Below are 25,454 nucleotides of genomic sequence, written 5' to 3' on the forward strand. Positions count from 1 at the left end.
GGGTTAATAGGCAATCAGGGTAGTCGGAATGGAATTGGGGGTGTAAAATGCTTCCTTTCTCCAAAAAGTTGTCCTTAGCAAGGTCAGAAGTGCCTGCCTGCCCAGTCTTTAGAATCTCACAAATTTACCATGAGAATAGCAGGCAAGTAGTGAGCTCCTGAGCTCCCAGTTTATTGTGAAAACAAATTAGTCATCCTACCCTTGTGATTTTTTTTTAACATAAGCAAGCCAGATAAGAAAAGGATTGCAAATTGGGTCTTTTGATGGGTTTTGTCCCTGCCTCTTAGCTGAATGCCAATCTGTCAAGTTTTTTTCCTTTAAAATTGTACTTAAGAAATTGTACTTAAAAAACCTCAGGTGCGGGTGCCATGGAATCTCTTGGGTTTTGCTTTTCTTACAGTTCCCTTTCATGCCATTCTGGCTGGAGGTCTTTGACTCTAGTAAATCTTGCTTTTAAACCTTTAAATATTGCTTTTCTCTTTACCTTATCAGCTTGGAAATTCTTCTTCCATGTGAGACAAAAATCTAGGGTAATAATAATTTCTTTGCTGCTGTTTTCCCATAACACTACCAATGATCTTAATTTACTTAGTCATTTTTTATTAACCTTACACTCTGCTATGCCAATCCCTTTGCATGCTGCTATATTCACAGTCACTCCTCTTTACCAGGTTTTCTTTCAGAAGGCAACAGACATGTGGATGAAGCTTCACATGTCAGTGTCCTACTTATTGATCCTCTTCAGTCATGAATTTTTCATTAATCAGCTAAATCTCTCCATAAACAGTTTAAAATTCCTCTTCCTGATGTTCCTGAAACAATCTGTAATTGTTCCCAATGTGATCAAACTCCTCATTATTTTCCTTTTGCTGCTTTCAACCCTCAAGGCCATCATGCCAATGAGCTTTGACAAATGGACATAACTCATTGTCCTTTATCAAAATCCTTCTCTTATTGACATGTTATTATTAATACCCATTCAGGTTACATTTGGACAACTCCACTTAAAGGAGAATCTACTTGCTATGTCATTGTGTTCAATTTTTTTTTAATAAATCAAGCCCAGACATTTGTTTATAAAAATCTATTTGGAGGAAGGATGATGGTATAAACCATTTACATTAGTTTTATCTTGACAAGTAAAGCATTATCCATAATCTAAGATTTGTTACTTGTGCCCCCTACTTCTGTTTTTTTAAAGTGTATAAGTTTGTAATGTGGCAAAAAGAATATATGAATTATATAAAATATATATAAAAATTTCCTTTTATCTCTGCTATAAAGAAACTATTTCTCCAAATGAAAAATCATGGTTGTCATGGACAAACTTATTCAATTAAAGACTGATAGTGGGCCCACCTATACCTCTTCTGCATTCAATCATTTTTGTCAATTATAAGATATTAAACTTACTCATGGCATTCCCATAATCCTGCAGGTCAAGTCATTGTTGAGCACGCCCATCATATGCTTAAAACCCTTCTTTAAAAACAAAAGAAAAGGGGGAAACACCCCTGGGGAGATTAATCATAAAATGGCCATTCTTTTATTTACACTTAATAATTTAACTTATTTTTCAAAATTCAATTCTACCTCTCTTGATTCTGAAACCCTATCACAAAAGCATTCCCATCCAGCTCATGAAGAACCATGACTGTTAGTTTATAAGTAGCCCCCCCATCCTAACTCAAAGGGCTCTAAACCACTCAAAACATGGGGAAGAGGGTTTGTTTCTGTTTTATGCCTGTAAGACCCCCGAAAGGTGCCTCACACTTCTACCGACCCCAGAAACACGAATTCCATTCCAATCGCTGTAAAGAACATGAGGAAGTTTATTACATCTGCGCAGATGGGCCAACTCTTGAGCACAACAACACCCCCTGGTGCAGTGCGAGAAGAGAGGCCCCGACCATCAACTGCTCAAAGTATTTAAGGCTAAAAACCACAACATTAGCATATCTCCATAGCATTACACAAAGAATCACAAGATAAACCGCAGCATGACAAATTCTCATAAGATGCATGACAAATTCTCATAAGATGCAGGGTTTTTCCAGGGTGAGGGGACAGAAGACCTTGAGCAAGCATAAACACGGGGTCATCATGACCCACAACTCAACATAAACGCATTAGCACAATCATCACATGTTACAAGGTCAGCTAAAGTCTAGTTATCTTAAAAAAATGCATTTTGCAAGCCCAGCTATTTTATACAAAAGCAGAACAATATGCAGTTAGCTCAAGCAACTCCGTTTTAACCCCTTCCTGCCTTCTCATGCCTTTACAGGTCCTGTGTGGATTCCAGCCCACTGTGTCTGACCTACAGACACCATGAGTTGGCACCAGCAGTTACAGGATACAATTCCTCCTTTACAGCTAAAGAAGACAAAAACTCAGTGCCACTGTTTTACCCTCTTTCAAAGAATTAAAAACAAAGCCACTTCATTGCAAGTCCCCCAAGACAAATCGACCACCTGGGGAGATATGAAGTCATTGATTGCTGATTGCTTCTGCACAACAGAAACACATAGAAACTCCTGAGACTTTATTTACCACTATTTTTGCTCAACTTACATACAGTTCTACTTTGATCTTGTTAATCATTATGTTATGCTTTTCTCTCCCTGTTGGCTCTTATTGTTTAACAACTGTTACTCCTGAAGTAAAGATACCTGTAGGAAACCCTGTGTTGTTATCCTGTTTTTGGAATTGTTATCACCCATCTTCCTAGAAGAGCTTGCCTATTTAAAAAAAAAAAACTGCTAAGGCCATCGCTGCATTTAGAGTTAATTCAAATTCATGAAGGTGTTTTACAAAATTATGCTGCAACAGATAGACCAGTCTAAGTTTAAAAGTGATAATATAAATAACATCAAGTACCTGGTAAAAAATAGAATTAAAAAGGAAGGAAGGACCAACATGGGAAGCAGTTCACACAGCAGACTCCTAGAATGACTTTTGCAGTAAATAACATTCTGACCTCAGAATCAACCCTTAAGGCTTCCTGGTCAAGCTGAAAGGCCTGCAAGAGCATTTCAGGCATGGAAAGACAAAACTCTGACAAAAAAAATCCTACACGGAGGATCTCTGTGAGACCTCAGAGGAAAGAAAAGGTCATCAAAGGAGACACTGTTCTCTGAAGGAAGAAGAGAACATCCTCTTTGCTTATGGCCGTGTCCAAATACCAATGGCGTCTATGGTCACAAAAGGCTTCCATAGCCCTGGCAGCCCATGACAAGGGCATCAGATGATCACTGACATCATAAAAAGAGTGTTAATTGTTAAAGGAACAACAGTAGTCACTGTGCACTTGCTCCCCAGGTAGGACCTCTGTCCCTATTGAATTGTAATATGAGAATCAACTGCAAATTCTCTCCCTAAACTGTACCCTACATGTTGTGTGTTGGCATGGGGGCAAGTTGTTGAAATCTATGATTAGCATAGAGTTGGTCCTCTGTATATAAAGTCCTACTAAAAATGATCCATAATGAGGAAGGAGATGGGAGAGGGAATGGGAGGTGGGATGGGAGGGGGATGGAGGGTTAGGGGGAAAGAACCACTGTTCTGCTAAAGTTGTATCTATGTAAAAATGAATTCATTAAATTAAAAAATTGTGCTGCTATTGATTATTTACCACTTAAACATCAAATTGGATGACAATAATTTCCAGGATTGTGTTGTTTCAACATCACAGATAATTCTAATTTAATTCAAAAGGAAATTGATAACATCAGAAATGAAATTTCTCATTTAAATATTAAGCCTGAATGGTGGCAATTGGGATTCTGGCTGCATTGGCTGCTGCACTTTGTGGTACCAGTTATTATGGTCCTCATCCTGTGTTTGATACATGCATCATCTCATGCATACCTAATCTAGATCTATGCTTAAAGTAAAGAAAAGGGGGAAGTAGAGGATGCTGCCTAAGTGAGCACACTCCCCTGAAGTTAGAGGCATAGCCACAGTTTCTGATATCCACCAAAAGAGGCTGCAGAATGGGCACACTTACCCTCAAAGGAATGTGGCAGCAGAGACAGCAGGGGGCTAATGGACATTAATTGGTACCTGGCATGTTTTCCAGAATTTGTAGACTTCCAAGTATTTGAATGGACCTGTCTTTGAAGATTTACACCACTGCTCTATTCTCTGTCATGGATCACCAGACTGGATTCCTTTCCCACCTAAAGTTGTACACCACTGTGCCTATGTGCTTGCTAGCTTGTAGGCTTGCTGGTATCCTCTAATAAAAAGTGCTGGCCAGAGCAATCTGGGGAGCACTCTGTATGTGAAAATGTCTGTGTTCTGTCTCATTCATTTTTGAAACCCCACACCTTAGATGTATTGAAAGTTTGTTTATTTGGTGCCTTTCCAATTTTTTGATGTAGGCATTCAATTGTTATAAACTTCCCTCCTACACTACTTTGGCTGTATTCTATAAGTTTTGATGTGTTGTGTTATCTTCATTCATTTCCAGAACTTTTTTTTATTTCTATTTCTTCTATGACCCACTATTCATTCAGGCACATGTTCTTCAGTCTCCATGTGTTTGCATATGTTTTATAAATTCTTGAGTTGTTAATTTCCTGTTTAATTCCATTATGGTCAGAGAAGATGCATGGCATGATTCAGATTTTTTAAGATTTCTAAGACTTGCTTTATGGCCTAGCATATGGTCTATAATATAGAATGTTCCATACAATGATGAAAATAATGTGTCTTACAACTGTGGAATGAAAAGCTCTGTCAATATCATGTAGGTTTACTTAATCCATAATATCAATTAGCTCTGTTGTTTCTTTGTTGATTTTCTGTCTAGTTGATCTGTCCATTGAGGAAAATCAGTGTTGATGTCTCTCATTACTATTGTATTGGAATCTATGTCTCCCATTAGATCTGTTAATATTTCTTGTAAATAACCAAATGCCCTGGCATTGGATTTTAAACATTTATTATTGTCTCATCTTATGTTGAATTGATCACTTAATCTCCACATAGTGCCCTTCTTTGAATCTAATTAACAATATTTTGGTTAAAGTCTATGTTGTCTGATATTAGGATGACTACACTTGTTTTTTTTTGTTGTTGTTGTTGTTGTTAATTTATTTGACAGGTAGAGTTATAGACAGTGAGAGAGAGAGACAGAGAGAAAGGTTTTCCTTCCATTGGTTCACTCTCCAAATGGCCACTGGTGCTGCACCAATAAGAAACCAGGAGCCAGGTGCCTTCTCTTGGTCTCCCAAGTGAGTGCAGGGGCCCAAGCACTTGGGCCATCCTCTAGTGCCCCCTTGGGCCACAGCAGAGAGCTAGACTGGAAGAGGAGCAACCAGGACTAGAACCCAGTGCCCATATGGGATGCTAGCACCACAGGCAGAGGATTAACCAAGTGAGCCATGGTGCCAGCCCCTTTTTTGCTTTCCATTGGTGTGGAATAACTTTTCCCATTCTTTCACTTTCAATTTGCATTTCTCCTTGCTGTTGAGGTGTGTTTCTTGTAGGCAGCAAATAGACAGGTCTCGATTTTCAATCCATTCAACAAGTCTGTATCTTTTAACTGGAGAGTTCAGGCCATTTACATCAAGGTTATGATCAACAAGTAATGGCTTGGCCCTGTCATTTTTTTCTATATATATTCATATTGTTTGCTTTATATTTCTTTTGTACTTTTACTGCCTTCACATTCTTTCATAATGAAGTCTAACTTTCTGTGTTTCTGTGTGTAGCACATTCTTAAGGCACTTTTGTAAGGGTAAGCGAGTGGTGACACTCAATTTCTGTTTGTTATGGAAGCTCTTTATTTCACCTTAATTCATAAATGATAGCTTTACATGGTACAGTATGTGGGGTTGACTGTTTTTTCAAAGACTTGTATTATGTCTCTCCATTCTCTCCTAGCCTGCAGAGTTTCTGATGAGAATTCAGATGTGAGTGCAGTTGTAGACCCTGTGAGAGCAATTTGGTATTTTATGCTCATTTTAGAATCTTTTCTTTGTGTTTTATTGTTGAAAATTTGATTGTAATGTGTTGTGATGAAGACTTTTCTTGTCTTGGCTATAAGGAGTTCTGTGTGCCTCGTGTACTTTGACTTCTCTTTTTTTTTTTTTCCAAATTAGGGAAGTTTTTTGTAATTATTTCACTGAATATGTTTTCTAATCCATTTTCTCTTTCCACACCTTCAGGAACTCCTAAGACCCATATGCTGGGTCCTTTGATAGTATACCAACAGTTTCCAACACTGTTTTAAATTTTTCTCATTTCTTCTTCTTTTTTTTGTTGTTCTTACTGAAAAATTCCCAGTGATTGTGTTCTAGCTCAGATATTCTTTCTTCCGCCTCAACCAGTCTGTTGTTAGGACTTTCCACTGCCTTTTTATTTGACATATTTAACTTTTCATTTCTAATAATTTATTTTGGATTCTCTAAAAATTTCAACTGTATGGAACAAGTTTTCTTTCATGTCATTTATGAATTTCTTTCATTTTTGAATTTTTTCTCATTGCTTCTTTTTTTTTTTAAACAGGCAGAGTGGACAGTGAGAGAGAGAGACAGAGAGAAAGGTCTTCCTTTTTGCTGTTGGTTCACCCTCCAATGGCCACTGTGGCCGGCACATCTCGCTGATCTGAAGCCAGGAGCCAGGTGCTTCTCCTGGTCTCCCATGGGGTGCAGGGCCCAAGCACTTGGGCCATCCTCCACTGCCTTCCCGGGCCATAGCAGAGAGCTGGCCTGGAAGAGGAGCAACTGGGATAGAATCCAGCACCCCGACCATGACTAGAACCCGGTGTGCTGGTGCCGCAAGGCAGAGGATAAGCCTGTTAAGCCACGGTACCGGCCTTCTCATTGCTTCTTAATCCTTTAATTTTTTTTTTTTGACAGGCAGAGTGGATAGTGAGAGAGAGAGAGACAGAGAGGAAGGTCTTCCTTTTTGCCGTTGGTTCACCCTCCAATGGCCACTGTGGCCGGCACATCACGCTGATCCGAAGTCAGGAGCCAGGTGCTTCTCCTGGTCTCCCATGCGGGTGCAGGGCCCAAGCACTTGGGCCATCCTCCACTGCCTTCCCGGGCCATAGCAGAGAGCTGGCCTGGAAGAGGGGCAACCAGGATAGAATCCGGCGCCCCAACCGGGACTAGAACCCGGTGTGCCGGCACCACAATGCGGAGGATTAGCCTGTTAAGCCACGGAGCCGGCCACTTTGATTAATTTTTTGAATTACATTTCAGGTATTTCATCAACCTCTTCATCTTCAAAGTCTAATATTGAAGTGTTTGCATTCCTTTGGTGGAATTATGTTGTTTTCTTTTTTCTTTATCTTGAATTTCTGCATTTATTTTTAGGCATTTGTGGAAACATTTATTGGATTTTTCCTTTGATGGATTATTTTTGAACTATGCCTCTGTGGCTTAGTGGAGCATCTGCTCTTTCAGTGACTACCCAGATGCTTGAGCTGAGTGTGTCCTGGGGGCTCTAGTCTGTGCTCCAGGATATAGTGAGTATACAGGGTCACACCCATTTTGGACATGGTATGTCTTCTTAATTGTCAACAGAAAGGAGGGAATGACCACCTATGTTGGCATCATCAGACCTTTCCCTCTGCTCTTCTAAGGTTTCCAATGCCTGAGTGTTAGGCCCCAGTGGGTGTAACTTTCACCTATGCTGGTATATGAATTGCACAAAGGATGAGCACAGATCCTGCTGAAATGTCCCACCTTAATTAGGGAGCTCAGAGTGTCTGGAGATATAAACAGTAATTACCCAGAAAACCAGCAACACCCTGTACTCTCTCAGTCACAGAGTTCCCATAGTGTTATCCCACAAGGCACAATCACAGTCATGTTGTATATAGGATCCACTCTGCCCCACTAGCCTGACCCCATTCACAGAGAGGCAGAGATGTTCCCAGAGCCAGCTGCATGTGAGTATACTGCATAGACGGTTTGAACCTCATGGCAGCAATACATTGAGAAGCTGGGGGCACCTCACAGTTGTACATGGGTGCCCAGCCCCCATCAAACCAGCAGACTTAAAGACAGTGGGAAACATGGATTTTTTTCCCTCTGGTAAAATCCCTGGATCCCACATGTGCACAATACACACTGGCTGCAGCCTTACTCATTTCAAAATCACCCCTTCTTCCCACCAGTTACTGGGCACATACAAGAGTCTCTTCAACTGTTGCTAATGTCAGCATGGCACCTTATCTGCCCCCATTGCATGGAGCTGCCAAGATGGCATCTGTCCTTGCTAGTTTCTGGGCAAGTGCACAAGAGCTGCTATAGCTGCTAAGTACTTATATGCAAAATGGCACCCACCCTCTTTCAGTTGGTTTCCAGGCACTGTTGTGTGTGTGAGGGAGATAGATAGGTAGAAAGAATTATGCCCCTTTTTTTCCTGGGTGAGCATGCACCCTGTTCCCCTCAGGTCTCCTGGCCAGATTCAAAGTGTAGTCTACTAGGCTCTCATTCTGACTATATCACCAGTGTTACAGGATGCTGCAGTCTGATCACACCTCACCCTCCAAAGCTGGTACTTTCTCCAGCTCTTGGCTTCTGGGGTTATGTGGTGTGTCTGTGCACATTGCTGCACATCTGCACCTTCCATACAGATACACAATGTCTCTCCTCCTTCCACAGAATCTTCACTGCAGTTTTCCCTCCAACTCATTCCTGAAAATGCACTTTCTTTACCTTTTTTTATTATTTTCTTCTAGCCTAGTGTAGTCTGATCTTTCTCTATTCTGCTACCTTGGAATCCCTGGCAAAATAAATTTTGATTTGAAGTGTATAATTATTTAGATGTTTGTCATGACTGTCTTTGAAATGAAGTTTAAAACTTGAAAAAAAAATAAATTTTGGGGGCCAGCGCTGTGGCACAGTGGGTTAATGCCCTTGCCTGCAGTGCCAGCACCCCATATGGGTGCCAGTTTGAGACCTGGCTGCTCCACTTCCAATCCAGCTCTCTGCTATGGAGTGGGAAAGCAGTAGAAGATGGCCCAAGTCCTTGGACCCCTGCACCCAAGTGGGAGACCCAAAAGAAGCTCCTGGATCCTGGCTTCGGATCAGCACAGCACCAGCTGTTGCAGCCAACTGGGAAGTGAACCAGTGGATGGAAGATCTCTCTCTCTCTCTCTCTCTCACTCTTTCTCTCTCTCTCTCCTCCCCTCTCTCTGTGTAACTCTGTCTTTCAAATAAATATATAAATTTTGGTAAATAAATGTTGGTAAACATTCTTCCAGTATGAGAATAAGTGAAATCATGATATGCAGTATTGAAGCACATAATAAAAACATATAATAAAGCTCTTTTTGTAAGAAAAAAAGATGTTGATCAAGATATGTAGCATAATGTTAAAGAATGAAAAAGTCAATTATGACATGAAAATGATATTATATGCTTCCACAAAATCAAATTTAAAAATTAATTCTCAAGGTTGGTGTTGTGGTGTAGCAGATAAAGCCAGTGCCTGCAGTGCCAGCATCCCACATTGGTGCTAGTTCAAGTCACAGCTGCTCTACTTCCAATGCAGCTCTCTGCTATGGCCTAGGAAAGCAAAAAAATGGCCCAAGTCCTTGGGCCACTGCACCTGTGTGGGAATACCTGGATGAAGCTCCTGGCTCCTGGCATCAAATCATCCCAGCTCTGGCCATTGCAGCCAATTGGGGAGTGAACCAATGCCTGTTCTGGGAGCTGCTTGAATGAGCAGCTTGGATGAGGTAACTTGGCCACATTTTTCCTTGGTTTTTAACCAGAGTTTTTCTGATCAACTTGAAGATTAGTTAAGCCAGTTAGCAGCAGGATACCTTGAGTCATGCTTGACAATTGCAGTATAGAAAGGAAGAGGGTATCCCAGATGAAATTGGGGTGCTCTGCACGTGAGATGGGGACAGGGGCTTCAGTGTGGTTTGGGCAGTATCTGTCTGCAAGGGCTTCCTGCTAGCATTGTGGGAGTCTTGCCTGTACTGGGCTACTTTCTGAGTAAAGTGCTCACCAGCCCTATTGGCTCAATAAACAGCTTCAGTAAGGAGTGAATTTCCTCTCTCTCTCTCTCTCTTTCTCTCTCTCTCTCTCTCTCTCTCTCTGCTTCTCCTTTTTTCTCTGTATAACACTGACTTTCAAATATATAAATAAATCTTTAAAAAAGAAAATTGGCTGGCACCACGGCTCACTAGGCTAATCCTCCACCTGTGGTGCCCACACACCAGGTTCTAGTTCCAGTTGGGGTGCCAGATTCTATCCCGGTTGCCCCTCTTCCAGTCCAGCTCTCTGCTGTGGCCCAAGAGTGCAGTGGAGGATGGCCCAAGTGCTTGGGCCCTGCACCCGCATGAGAGACCAGGAGAAGCACCTGGCTTCTGGCTTCGGATCAGCACGGTGCGCCAGCCACAGTGCACTGGCCACAGTGCACTGGCCACAGCGGCCATTGGAGGGTGAACCAACGGTAAAGGAAGACCTTTCTCCCTCTCTCTCTCTCTCTCACTGTCCACTCTGCCTTTCAAAAAAAAGAAAGAAAATTAATTCTCAAAGTTATTAATGTTACTCCAGTGTATATTCATTATATCAGACTAAAATGATAATGTTGGGAATTTGCCCACTATGGTATTCAAAATGTATGGTATTTCAATGTACTGTATGTATCCAATTAGACCAAACATTCTGCACTTTTTATTTGATAAAGCTGGCAATCTTAATTGCTTGAAATGACATTACCTGGTGCCATGAAATTTAAAAATAATTATTTTAGGTGTGAATTTTGTACTGGAGGTCTGGTGGACAGTGTTGCTGATCTGGGCCAGCTCTGGCTAATCTTGCCTGATCTTCTATAACATCCCAGTATGCTATTATAGGATGGCCTTATATTTTTATGTCAATTTGCTCACCATTGAGTGGATGTTTGGCACAGATGTTAAATCACTATTTGGTGTTCCTTCATCTGATACATGAATGCCTGGGTTTATATCCCAACTACTTCTGGTTTGTGCTGCTGTACACTCTGGGATGCAGCAAATGATAACTCAAGTGAATGGCTCCTTGCTCCTTTTGTTGGACCTCTCAGTTGCAGAGATGCCCACTTGCTCGGGAGGACGCCCAAAGATCCAGACTCCAGACCAGTTGATGCAAAAAGCACGAGGTTTTTATTGAACGTTTGCGCAAACGGGCCCCCACCTCAGGTAGTGAGGAGCCCTGAGCAGCAGTTTCACACAGGTTATATAGGCAACGAATTAGCATATTCCTAATGCGCATGCGTAGGATTGGTCAGTTCAGAGGGACCATTAGCATATGGGAGAATGCTGGCGAAGAATGCTGGTGGAGAGTGCTGGTGGAAAATGCAGAGGTGGCACGGGATTGGCTGGTTCGGAGGGACAATTAGCATACCGGAGAATGCTGAGGGAGAGTGCTGAGGTGTTACAGGATTGGCCGGTCGCAGTGACATCATAAGTGCGCGCCTAGAGACTCTCCAAAGGGGAGGGGCAGCTCTGCTCTGGGTGCACCCAGAGGTTTCCCGGAGGGGAGGGGCAGTTCTGCTCTGGGAATGCCTAGAGGTTCTCTGAAGGGGATTGACTTTTCCTTCCCAGAGAATGTCCTGCCCGCTAGACTCTGGGGAACATCTAACCTCTTAAGAAGCCCCTGATATTTGCCCAGGCCTAGTTTCTTGTCCCTCTCCCCCATAAGGGTCCTTCACTTTCATGAGAGGACTCATTGAATTCCTCTCTCATGATTTATCTGACTTAGCACTTGTTATTGTGGAAATTTGGAGAAATGAACGACTATTTCTCTGTATCTGTATGTGCCTTTCAAGAAAATAAAAATTAGATAACAACTTAAGATTTAAAACAAATAAATTCAAGTTTGTTTGATATTTGTGTACTTGAGGCAATTTTATCTTGATGCTCACTATGAGGCTTGAGAACAAATGGGAAAAATTACTTCAGGTTGGAAATATGCACATGTATATTAGCATTTTTATAGAATTCTTAACAGTGTCTATGTTTTATGGAACCATTAGTTCAAGTGATAAAAACTTACATATCCGAAGACATGTCAACACATCTAGTCATTAAACTAGAAAGACTCATAGGTTATTGTGCACCCCATATCTGCTAAAATATAGCTTTTCTTATTTATTATGATCTTTGAACCATTACTTGTCAATATCGTCCACTACAATTGCTGGAATTTAGCCCCTCTTGCTGGTTACCTCAGCTAGATCTGAGTTTCCCAGGAATCTTTCTGATTCTTGCTTTTTCTCCTTTACAACATTGAGTTGGGACACAGAACCCTAAGACATTGCCACCTCAGTGCCCACAGTTTCCCTCATGAGTATAGAGTTGGCCTTCAAACTGTGCTGGATGGTTTTCAGGATGACCACAGTCTGTCTCAGATAGGAAGTTGCATTGCTCTCCCAGCCAACTAAACTGTTATAGTTGACTTTCTAACTTCCCACAAAACACCTCAGAGCAAGTTTTACAATTACCAAGAACTTACTGAAGATTTTGAGATAAGTAGGAACATAACACAGGCACATCTCTGCATATCCATCAAGGAAAAAAACCAAAGCTGCCCATAAGCCTACATCAAGTTAGAAGACACCTCCATCTTACATTGTAATGATTCCATCGACTACACCAGACTTTGGAAATCTGCATAATTTGACTGTAGTCTCAGATAGGAAGAACAGTTTCATGTTTGTTTGCGTCTTAAGCACACTTACAAGGCCTACCCTGAAATTCTTATTTTCTGGATCGTATTTTTTTCTAAGATGGTGGCTCCCCTTGGGCCTTCTTTAAGAGATTTTAGCCTGACCCCCTGAGACTCAGGGACCCACTGGCTCCTTTCTGACCATTGGCCACAATTAAGGAATAGATGTCTTTAACCCTGGGACACAACCTATATAATGGTGCAGAAAAAGGCAAGCTCAATCAGGCACAGAGTGAGACCTCAGAATGGCCCTCCCCTTGTGCAGAAGAGGCCTCAGCACTGCATAAACCACAACTACCTCACATCCAGCTCCATCCCTGCCAGTTACCCTGGATCACTCACCGGGTCAGTCAGCTCTAATCTAATGTTCACCAGGATGAGCACTGTGATGGCAGCCAGAAACAGGGTCCCAACCCTATGGAGACCTGTCTTATCTCAAGGCAGGTGTTTCTAAAAATGGTCTCACAACTAGGATGAGATGCAGACCAATGACTCACTGCAGGAACCCCAACCCATCTATGACTAGGCAGCAGCTCACATCCTTCTCCTCCCTAGGCCCCACCTGCTTCCCTCCTTTGTAATGCTGCAACCAACAAGGAGACTCAGGTGAATGACCAGAGGCACTTGGAGTCTAGGGGCAGCAGGGCAGCCTGTCTGTCCTGAGGGATCCCAGGGCCCTGTGACCACAGGCACAGAACAAGGTTGGATTCTTCCTCCTTTGTGGAGTATCCAGGTCTGTAACTGCTCATCCTTGGCCACGGTGTCTGCTCACCCGTTTGCCTACTACACCTTCAGGGCCCATATCTGCAAGAAGCTACAAGACAAAAACATTTTCATAAAACAATACTGGATAACTGCAGGGAACTACCCTTCACAGAGCTCTTGTCCATTTCATCAAAGGAAGATTCAGGTCCACAGACAGGTGTATGACACCTGGAGTCTAGTTTCCAGAAAGGTGACTTCTTTGAAGTACAGGGACAGAGGGAGCATCAGACTTAGAGTCTTTGTCCAACTTCTTTGACACACAGGAAGACTGCTCCTCACACAGATTGGGTTATGAGTATCCTCCAGCAGTCACATTTTCCATCATAAAGGGCCATTCCCATCACATTATAGGTCATGAAGTCTCTGAGTCTGGTGCACCCACAGCTCTGAGATCACTGTTGACTATAATGGCTCCCTAGGGATTCATGTCCCTCCACAGATCCATATCAAAGGGAAATTTGCACCCATCCCACAGGGTCAGAAACAACTATATTCATATGCAGTATACAGTGGACACCACTGGGGGTACAGCAAATATCACCTTCCTCATTAGCCAGGAGAAGTCAGGGCCACATACCTTGTAGGGACTGTCCCCAACTCAGCAGGAAATGAAGAAAGCAGGTCCCAGCCACCTGTGTTCTCCTGTGATGAATGAGCTTCCTAAATTAAAAAAAAAACTCCAAGTCAGTAAGCCTCTAACTGCAGTAGAACATAGAGGGGTGCTAGGCAACAGTGACATCATGGAACCAGCCCTGTCACAATGGTACACTCCACAGATACTAGGGCCAAAGTCAGCCTCCTCAACACACTAAATAACCAAAATCTCCAGGGATAGATCTTGGTGTCTCTCTAGGAAACGGGCAAAAAGTAAGATCTGCGGTAGGTATTCCATGTGACTAGCTATACCAGTTCCTTTCTACACTTGCTATACAAAGTCCCAGGTTCCTGCAAGCCTCTACCTCAAACCCATCCTCCTTCCCCCAATGCAATTATATTTTGTAACAGTTTTTTAAGCCCTTTTAATTTTGAATCAAAATTTTTGCAATGAGTCCCCACACAAACCTACTACATCTTCCTAAGGTTCCCATACTCTGTTTCCATTCCTTCAATAAGAACTGAGTAATACAATGGTAAAACCTCCTCCACATAAGAGTCTTCACACAAGCCCTGCTGATCCAATCTGATGCCTTCTGCTCTAGTACTGCCCCATCTCTCGTGCTGTCAACATTGGGCTCCAGGGAGTCCTCCTGGAATGGTGGAAAGGGGAGAGTGTAACTGAGCACAGCCTGCCTGGGATCTTGAGCTGTACAATCTGTATGAAGAACAGGGACACTTTTCTTGATGCAGGTGAGGGGTTAAGGGGTGGATCACTCTTACTTTTCCTGACACTCATGTGCCCAACACTAAGGCTGATGTTGAGAGTACCTAGGATATCTGCACACTAGGAGGACCCTGACTCAGAGTGGCAGACATCCCTGTCACAAAGAGCAGCCCCATCTCTCCAAGTCCTACTCTCCTCCTGTTCTCTTCTGGCCCTGCAGAGGCAGCAAGAGACTGGTCAGTTTTCTGTAGGTTGAAAAACTAGCTCCTGCTGTACTCCAGCTGTTTCTTGCTCTCCCCACCCTGGACTGCATTCCCCTGTGTAGTTCATGGTTGTGCCACTGTGCATGTGAATAAGTCCATGAGTATCCTGTGGGTGTGTATGTTCTACCACTCTAGCAGGGCCTTGCTGATTCATGCTCAATGTACAAAACTCATTGTCACTGTCACCTCTTGAATGAGACTTCCATCAGAGTTGCAGCAGGTGCCTCCCAGTTTTCCCAGCATACTCCAGGGGCCATCATGGGAAAGTATGTGGGAGTTGGCAGAGTCTGAAGCCCTATTAGGAAACACACCTGTTACTAGGGGGATCTAGGTAGTATGGTAGGAACAGAAAAATAAGTCACAAAATTCTACTCATATGTGAAGTATAATAAAGCAGATCTCAGAAGTTGGGGTATTTGGATAGTTACCAGAGTCTGAAGTGACTATGGTGAGAGAGGATAGGAAAATGTAAATGGTACAAGTGATAGTAAAATCCTACACTACACATTGGGGATGAAAGTTCTGTTGTTGCATTGCACAGTAGAGTGACAATACATAATGATAATGCTTATTTTATTTTAAGTAAATGTTAAATGTTTATTTAGATACTATGCTCCTAAATCTGCATTTATGAAATAAATGAAATTTGTTTACCATAAGAAATTTTAAAACAAATGAAAATTAATAGAAAGAACTTAGGGTATTTTCACCATAAGATATATTTGGGGACGACACTGTGGCATAGCAGGTAAAGCCACTGCCTGCAGTACTAGTATCCCATATGGGTGCCAGTTTAAGTCCCAGCTGTCCCATTTCTGATCCAGCTCTCTGCTATTCCTTGGGAAAGCAGTAGATGATGCCCTAAGTCCATGGGCCACTGTATCCACATGGAAGATCCAGAAGAAGTTCCAGGCTTTTGGCTTTGGATTGGCCCAGCTCTGGCCATTGTGGCCATTTGGGGAATGAACCAGCAGTGGAAAACTTTCTCTACTTGGGAACAAATAACAAATATTATGTAATACCCCATGCTATGAAAAACAAAATATTCATGATAGTATATAAAGAAGATCCAAATGAAGTGGAAAGTCATAATACCTGCATTGACTATAAAACTCAATGTCGGTGTGGTCATTGTCATGCAGTGGGTTAAGTTGCCATTTGGGGTGCTAATGTCCCATATTAGTCTACTTCTGATCAAATCCCACCTCCACATCTGACTACTGTGTCTGGGGGACAGAAATGATATACTGAGTGCTTGGGCCCCTGCCACTCATGTGGCAGACCTAGATAGATTATTGTGTTTTTGAGTTTTGTTTTGTTTTTATCTTTGTTTTGTTTTTGGCTTCACATAGCTCTGTCTATTACAAGTATTTGGAGATTAAAACTACAGATAGAAGATTCATTTCTATTTTTCCCTCTGTCACCCTGACTTTCAGACAAATAAAGCTAAGAAAATTCAGTAATTTGAGACATGAATTTCCCCAAATTTATTTTAAAATATGAAGAAATGCCATTACAATTCCAACAACTCTGTGTGTGTGTGTGTGTATCCTCATGAAAAACCACCTTCTAAATGAAAAACATACTTTAAAATGAAAAGGACATAAAACAGTAAAGCTAATTTTAAGAAAGATCAAATATTGTGATTTTCAACTACCTCATACCAAGAGTTAAAATGGGAGAATGACATTTTGGCATAGTGCATAAAGCTGCTGCCTGTGGTGCTGACATCCCATAAGGGTGCCAGTTCATGTTCTGGCTGCTCCACTTCCAATCCAGCTCTCTGCTAATGCACTTAGGATAGCTGTGGAATATGGCCCAAGTGCTTGGGCCTCTGCATCCACATGAGAGACCCAGAAGAACCTCCTGACCCCTGGCTTCAGCCTGGTCCAGCCCTGGCTGTTGTGGCCACTTGGGGAGTAAATCAGCATGTGGAAGATGTCTCTCTCTCTCTCTCTCTCTCTCTCTCTCTCTCTCTCTTTCTCTCTCTCTCCTGTGTGTTTGTGGAGGGTGTCTCCTTCTCTCTCTGGAACTCTGTTTTTCAAATATGTGACTACTAGAGTCCAAAAACTGACCTGATTTCATTTGATGATATTCAACTAATGCACTCATGTAATCAAAGTGTTAAAGGTTAGTTAAAGCTTCAGTGAATGACATACCACACAGAACCCCAAGTTATCCCATAAGATTATATTGACAAGTAATGGCATAGATCTTGACTTGTGTAGATATGTTTTGTGATGTTCATCAGTAACAAAATTGCCTAATGATGAACTTCCCAAAATGTATTCTCATTGTAATACATGACTATTACATGGAAGCCACTTACTTGGGGAATAAATTCACCAAGATTTGAATTATGTATTTATATTCATTTGATTTGAAAAGCAGAGAGAGATACACACAGAGAGAAAGATATAGAAAGAGAAATGGAGGGGCCAGCAGTGTGATGTAGAGGGTAAAGCCAACCCCTGCAGTGCTGGCATCCCATATGGGCTCCAGTTCAAGTCCTGGCTGCTTCAGTTCTGATCCAGCTCTCTGCTATGACCTGGGAAAGCAGTGGAAGGGCCTTGGGCCCCTGCACCCATGTGAGTGAGCCAGAAAAATCTCCTGGCTCTGGGCTTCAGATTGGCCCAGTTCCAGCCTTTGTGGCCATTTGGGGAATGAACCAACAGATGGGAGATTTCTCTGTCTCTGCCTCTGTCTCTGCTTCTCTGTAATTCTGCCTTCCAAAAAAATAAATAAATCTTTTTAAAAAGAGAGGAGTGGAGAGGGAGATACAGTGACAGAAGAAGATCTTCCCTATGCTGCTTCATTCCCCAAATGATTGTAACAGCCTCACAGTGCCTAATTAAAAATCATAGCCCTGGACTCATTCCAAGCTCCTGTACGGATAGTAGGATCCAAAGTGCAGCCAAAAGTTGCAAGCAGGCATTTGGATATGAATGTAAGTATCCCAAGCAGCATCTTACTTGCTACATGAAATGCCCACAGCCAAGCCAAACTTTTATAAATCAGACATATGAAGAACTCTAATAATTCAATAATAATAAAACAGTAAGTCCTATGATACATGAAAAATACTTCAAAAGATGTTTTAAAGGAGCTTTGTGTATGCCTACTAGTGTCAAGAAAAGAAACTCAACATAAGTCCTATTAATGGAAGTTCAAATTAAAACACTTTCACATATCACTAAATACCAGCAGACTGACTAAATTTAAGAAGACTGAGGATACCAAACATTGGTTAGGATGTGGAATCACTGAAACTTTCATATATTGCTGTTCAGAATATAAATGGAACAACATTTGGTGGCTTGACAAATTTACACAATTAAAACACGTATTCCATGAGTTACCAACTGCACTTCTATGTATTTTCCCAAGAGAAAAGAAAAAAAAATACACACCAATATTTTTACAAGAATTTCACCGAAGATCTATTCATAAGGGTCATTAATTAGGGATTAAAATTTTGTATCACCTAGAGTAAATTTATAGAACCACAGATATTCTCATCATTGAAAAATGTTAAAAACACCATCCTGGAGAAAATGTGGTAAGATGGTTGTCTTAGATAAGGGCTATTTGAGGGAGTGAATCCAAAGGGAGCTTTCTGGAATGATGGAATTATTAGAAATCTCAAGTGTGGTGGTTACACTAATGTTTATATTTATTAAAACTCACCCAACATTGTACTTTGAAGGGATACATTTCATTATCATAAATTATATTTACACAAGTGCTAAAAATAAGGCATAAACTAAATGGTGCATAAATTTGGTATTTTTGGAAAACTATAGAGATATACACTTGTCACCTAACGCATGAGCAAAAGTCCCCCAAATTGAAAATGTTTTCATGAGGAATTAGCTCCCTCACAGATTTCTGTGTGGAATTCAAATTGTCACAGCTTCTGTGGAAGTGAACATGAAGATTTTTAGGAAACTATCTGTTCATTATGTTTTGATGCAATGATCCCACATACAGAAAATCTATCCCATAATTATTTAAATTGACAAAAATAAGGATGATTTCTCTCTCTATCTCTCCCTCTATGTCACACTGTCTTTCAAGTAAATAAATAAACCAATAAAATTTTAAAAAGAAAATGGAAAAGGAATGTAGCAAAACTGCATATCATGTGTTAATGTGATATATATATATAAATAAAATTATAGTCACATGAAGGAGAGAATATGTATAGGGACAAAACCAGATAAAACATTATTTTGGTTTTTCTATGCCAAAATTCTATAGCTTTTTTATATGTCAAATTTCAAATTTCAATGACCTTTATGTCCCTGTCATTTCCAAATATGAGAGAGAGAGAGAGAGAGAGAATAAGTCTTCCATCTGCTGATCCACTTCTGAAGTGCTCACAACACTTGGGGCGAGGTAGACTGAAGCCAGGAATCTAGAATTGAATTTAGGTTTCCCTAAATGTGGACCACATACCTGCTGCCTCCCAGGGTATGCACTGGTCAAAAGTAGAGTTGGAAATAGAGCCTGGACTCAAACCCAGCTACTCTGATATAGAATGTGGTCAACCCAAGTAGTGGTGGGAAGTAACATTGTGGCAGGGATGGCAGGGTCAGTGCCAGGATGTCCAATGTGGCAAGGACAGGTGGTGAGGAAGGCTATGACAGGATTTCAGGTGGCAGCAGGGACATCGTAGATACCAAAGAGGAAGATTTGCATGGAATATAACTCTCATTCAAACTCCACATGCTGTAATCAGGGAGGGCCCATGGTTTGGCCTTCTGGTTTGGTGTTGCTCTTATTGGCTCCATAAAGACCATGTGGCTATGCCTGGGCATGACAGATCCCCTGTCACACTGTTACCAGATCTGGTACCTGCTCCAATCACCACCATTTGCCAAGGCTAGAGGAATGCTTTCAGGAACATATCAGCTTTGTGCACTTGGAACTTTCTATACCATATGGATAGCAGTTGCTGCCCATGTCCTGGACCTCAGCACATGTCATTGTCATATTTTACATAAGATCACATCAGGGGAACCATCATCCTGACCTTGATTTGACATCTGCAGTCACAGCCCTGTTGGCCTGACAACTGCACCTGGGTGGGATGGGAGGAGAGGAACAGCTGCTAATGAGCCCAGCTGGCTGGAAACTCCATTTCAACTACCACACCTTGGTTACCATGGGTTTGGCAAGCTGTTTTTTAGTAAATTATATATTTTTGGAAATGAACCAGTGTCAGTTGACAGACTTCCTGAAAAAAACCAGCCAGGTGGGCTCAGCCAGCAACCCCTTCTCTCCTTAGACTCAGAGGCTCAGTGGTGAGGGGTAGCCCTGATGAGTAGCCAGGGGAGATTGAAGGCAAGCCCTGGGGGGCCCTCTCAACCAGACTTTCCTTCACATTTGAATGTACAACCCATTCCAACTGTCAGAAGGCCTCCACCCTTAGGCCTTGCTTTCTGCTGTTATGCTGTCTCTCAGGCCTGCAGGTCCCTCTCCCACCGCACACTAAGAGCTGGAACAGGTGGCCTGGAGGGAAGGACAGACACCATGGGCCACTTGGGGTAGACACAGAAACGTCAATATCTGCCATAGAAGGTGTCCCATCCTCTTCATTCACAGCTAATGTTAAGCCCATTTCCCTCCATATACATGGCTGCTACAGTCCCTACTGCCATGACAGCATTTTGCTCCCTCCCACCCATGGGAGGGGCCAGGCAGAGACCTCATACTCCAAGTACAGGAAAAATAAATAGTGGAAATATATGTTTTGAACAATAAATATGGTATCTAGAATGTAACACTGCATGACATTTAAAAATGTTACAAAAGCGCTTTTATAGAATTATAATCAATATATATCAGTTGGATACAGTAACACAATGGAAACCAGTAACTTTATTACTGTTATTGATTCTGAAACAGACAATGAAGATAGACTCATTTATTTGATGGGAGGAATGTCTCTGAAAGAGTGGAAATTGAAATGATACCATACACTGCCTTTAAGGGTGAATACACACATAACTGAACAACAAGGAAGATTGTTTTTCACTAGGTTGATGTCTCAAATTAAAATGTCTAACTCATTAAACTTAGAGCATCTTATCAACCCCATCACACCACACTCCTTGTCAACCTCCCAAATTCACCATCTCTGTATATTAGGAAAATGATTTTTTTTTGACAGGCAGAGTGGACAGTGAGAGAGAGACAAAGAGAAAGGTCTTCCTTTGCTGTTGGTTCACCCTCCAATGGCCACCGCAGCCAGCACGCAGCAGCCAGTGCACCATGCTGATCTGAAGCCAGGAGCCAGGTGCTTCTCCTGGTCTCCCATGGGGTACAGGGCCCAAGGACTTGGGCCATCGTCCACTGCACTCCCGGGCCATAGCAGAGAGCTGGCCTGGAAGAGGGGAAACCGGGACAGAATCCGGCGCCCCAAATGGGACTAGAATCCAGTGTGCCGGCGCCACTAGGTGGAGGATTAGCCTGTTGAGCCATGGCGCCAGCCAGGAAAATGATTTTTACCTAAAAATATGCACACTATAGGATAATCATTTTTATTTTCAATGTTTATTTTGATCTTCTGCTTTGTTTCAGTTTGTCTGTTTCTGAATAATTTATTTTCCATCCATAATCAGATTTTTAGGCCCTATGCTTTTAATGTTAATTTTCCATGTAATACCTTCAAATGTATTAAAATTGTATTGTTATTTTTCAATTCATTTTTGCTTTCTTAATTTTATTTTTGAATAAAGAACAAAGAGCTAACTTTGAACATTTTCTTATATTTTTTCATGTGTATCAACAAGACTTGCATAAAATCTGTTAGCTTATCTTGCTTAATAGCTGCTACTGTAATTCACAACACATGAGCAAAAATATCTGTTGTGATGTATTTTCTTGATAACTAAGATGAAAGTGGAAGTCATTGAGATACTTTTGTTGGAATGTTGATTATAAAGGAGGAAGTTTTACCTGCAAAATCATTTTCTTTATTCCTTCCTAGAACACAGTGTGTTGGTCATATATGTAGCCATGAGATAAGAGTATGGAGACTATAAGCCACATGATCATGATCATGTTAATGTTACACTCTCAGACTACTGTATTATCCCCAGATCATATAATTTGGGGAGCTTGTTAGAAAAATACAAATGATTTAGAAAAGCCCATGAGTTCAATTATCTATTATACTCAATCAGGTTTATTCTTAACTGAATGGAAACAATATTTTATTTAGTTATTTATTTATAATCATTATCAATTGCCCTCCTTATCTCTTACCCAGGTTGTCCATTATGGTAATTTAGTCTCCCACAAATGATGCATGAAGCCCCTCTGGTATTAGGGAAAAGACTTCCCAGTGTCTGTCCCCCTCAGCTTCAACACAATCCTAGCATTACTTCAGGAGCATAACTGTGAAAGATTTACCAAATCATATAGATATATTGTACACTATAATATTTTTAGAGTCTAAAACGATGCTTGTTTTTCCTCTTTTCTATTAAAAGAGACAGCTGGGGAAGCAGGACACACAGCAGACTCATAGAATGGCAAATGCCCAAAACAGCACTCCTGTCTCAGAATCAACCCTTGGGACATTCGGATCTGGCTAAAAGGTCCATGAGAGTCTCACAGGCATGGAAAGCCATGACACGATGGCTAAATGAAAGACCCTGGTGAACAAGACCCCAGCAGAAGAAACAGCCATCAAGGAGAGAGGCGCCTTTCTCTGAAGGGAGGAAGGAACCTCCACTGTGACACGGCCTTGACTAAAAAAGTTCAGAGTCAGTGAACTCAAGGGACTTCCATAGCCTAGACAGCTCATAGCAAGAGTCTTGGGTGATTTCTGACATCACAAATAAGAGTGCCAATTGTTAAATCAACAACGGGAGTCACTGGGTACATGCTCCCCACACAGGATCTCTGTCCTTAATGTGTTTTACTATGAAACTTTAAAACACTACTAATCGAACAATACCCTATACCTTGTGCGGTTGTGTGAATGCAGCCTGTTGAAATCCTTGCTTAGTATATACTAAGTTGATCTTCAGTATATGAAGGTAATTGAAAATGAAACTCGATAAAGGGTGGGATGGGAGTGGGAGAGGGGAGGGCCACGGGAGGGAGGGAGGTTGGGGGGGAAGCCACAACAATACAAAAGTTGCACTTTGTAAATCCACATTTATGAAATAAAAAATTAAAAAAAGAGAGACAGCTGATTATAATTAATTTAATCAAAACAACAGTATTATTTTTACTTCAATATGACTTCACTATTGTAGTTTTTTCCTACAATAAGCAAACATGTAGAGAAAGCAATTTTCAAGACATTTCTTAAAATTTTCCCTTTAATTTAATAAATAGATGGCAGTCAGAAAGCTAGAGAAATTAAGAAAAGGTATTATAATTTAAATAAATACCTATTGGGGACATACTAATACTTGCCTGTTAATTATACACATTCAATTCTTGCTATTAATGCCTGGCTCATTTTGTTATCACTTATTTTTATCCACAAAATAATTGTAATCATAGCACATCAGGTTAATCTGACACTTAGAGTGTACATAGCAATCCGCCTTCCTGATAATTCACTTGTGAGGAAGCAGATAGTGGCTCAACTAGATGGGTTCCCCCCACAGACACAGGAGACCTGGATTGAGTTTCTGCCTCCTGGCTTTGGCCTGGCCAAGCTGAAGCTATTTAGGGCACTTGGGAATGGAACTAAAAAGAAGATTCATTCTCTTCTCTCTCCCCCTCTCCCTCTCTCTCCCTCTCTCTCCCTCTCTCTCCCTCTCTCTCCCTCTCTCTCCCTCTCTCTCCCTCTCTCTCCCTCTCTCTCCCTCTCTCTCCCTCTCTCTCCCTCTCTCCCTCTCTCCCTCTCCCTCTCTCCCTACCTCCATCTCTACAATTCTGCCCTTTCAAAAAAAAAATAAATGAATACTTTTTTTTTTTGACAGGCAGAGTTAGACAGTGAGAGAGAGATACAGAGAGAAAGGTCTTCCTTCTTTTGGTTCACCCCCAAATGGCTGCTATGGCCGGCATGCTGCAGCGATCCAAAGCCAGGAGTCAGGTGCTTCCTCCTGGTCTCCCATGCGGGTGCAGGGCCCAAGCACTTGGGTCATACTCCACTGCCTTCCTGGGCCACAGCAGAGAGCTGGACTGGAAGAGGAGCAACCAGGACAGAATCCAGCCCCCAACCAGGACTAGAACCCAGGGTTCTGGCACCGCAGGCAGAGTATTAGCCTAGTGAGCCATGGCACTGGCATGAATAGTTTTTTGAAAAGATTTATTTTATTTGAAAGGCAGAGGCAAGAAAGAGAGGTCTTCCATCTGCTGGTTCATTCCCCAAATGGCTGCAGCTGCTGCAGCTGCACCAATCCAAAGCCAGGAGTCAGGAGCTTCTTCCATGTCTCCTGCACTAGTGCAGGGGCCCAAGCACTTGAGCAATCTTTGACTGCTTTCCCAGGCCACAGCCGACAGCTGGATCAGAAGTGGACCAGCCAGGACATGAACTGGAGCCCATATGGAAAGCCAGCACTGCAGGCAGCAGCTTTATCTGCTATGCCAAATGCCAGCCCCAGTGAACACAATTTTAAAATAATACATTTTTAAAAGTTGGCGGTATTGTGGCAGCAGCTGGCTTCCAGGAAGCTCACCAATTATTAAGAGCCTGGCCCTGCACATTGCTACAGTGAGCTGGGCTGAACCGCTGTGCCACAGGTCCTTTTAGAATAAATCATGGGATTGAGCTTCATTCAGATGTAGTGGAATATGCCAAGGAAAAACTGGAGAGCTTTGTCAAAAATAATAGCTTTGATAAATTTGAGTTCTGTGAACCTGCATTTGTAGTTGGTAATCACCTCTAGAAATGTCCTACAGTTATCAGTATGATCGAATTTACTGTGGTGCTAGGGTCCAAAAAGGCCATGAAAACTATGTGAAAATTTTACTGAATGTGGGAGGCATGCTAGTCATGCCTATAGAAGATCAGTTAACACAGATTATGTGACCGGGACAAAACACTTGGGAAAGTAAAAATATCCTTGCTGTTTCATTTGCTCCACTTGTGCAGCCAAGTAAGAATGGTTATGGCAAGCCTGCTTCTGTGGGACTCCCCCCTGTGCTGTCAGGAACCTGCAGGACTTGGCTTGTATTTATATTCACAGCCCACTTAGAAATTTCATAAACAATGAAATGCAGGCCAAAGGTTTTCCCAAAAGGTTCCACCCAAAAGGAAAAGAAAGAGAGTGAAACAGAATTAACAGGCACATCCTTGTAGGTAATCAGCTTATGCCTCAGCCTCTTAGTGAGGAGGAAGAGAAAATGGAAGATCCCAAAGAAGAGGAGAAAGATCACAGTGAAGCTATGAAGCCAGAAGAGCTGCCTCAGAATTCATGGAGAAAGAAAATCATCAGCTGCCCTCCCTGA

The 25,454-nt window shown here is 41.8% G+C and overlaps 1 pseudogene; it reads left to right on the forward strand.

Annotated features, from left to right (window-relative positions):
- Window positions 1-1,849: 1,849 nt before the first annotated feature.
- Window positions 1,850-25,454, forward strand: LOC133755236 (protein-L-isoaspartate O-methyltransferase domain-containing protein 1-like; annotated as a pseudogene).

Source organism: Lepus europaeus, unplaced genomic scaffold, assembly GCF_033115175.1.
Source record: "Lepus europaeus isolate LE1 unplaced genomic scaffold, mLepTim1.pri SCAFFOLD_3_1, whole genome shotgun sequence".
In the NCBI taxonomy this organism is placed as follows: domain Eukaryota; kingdom Metazoa; phylum Chordata; class Mammalia; order Lagomorpha; family Leporidae; genus Lepus; species Lepus europaeus.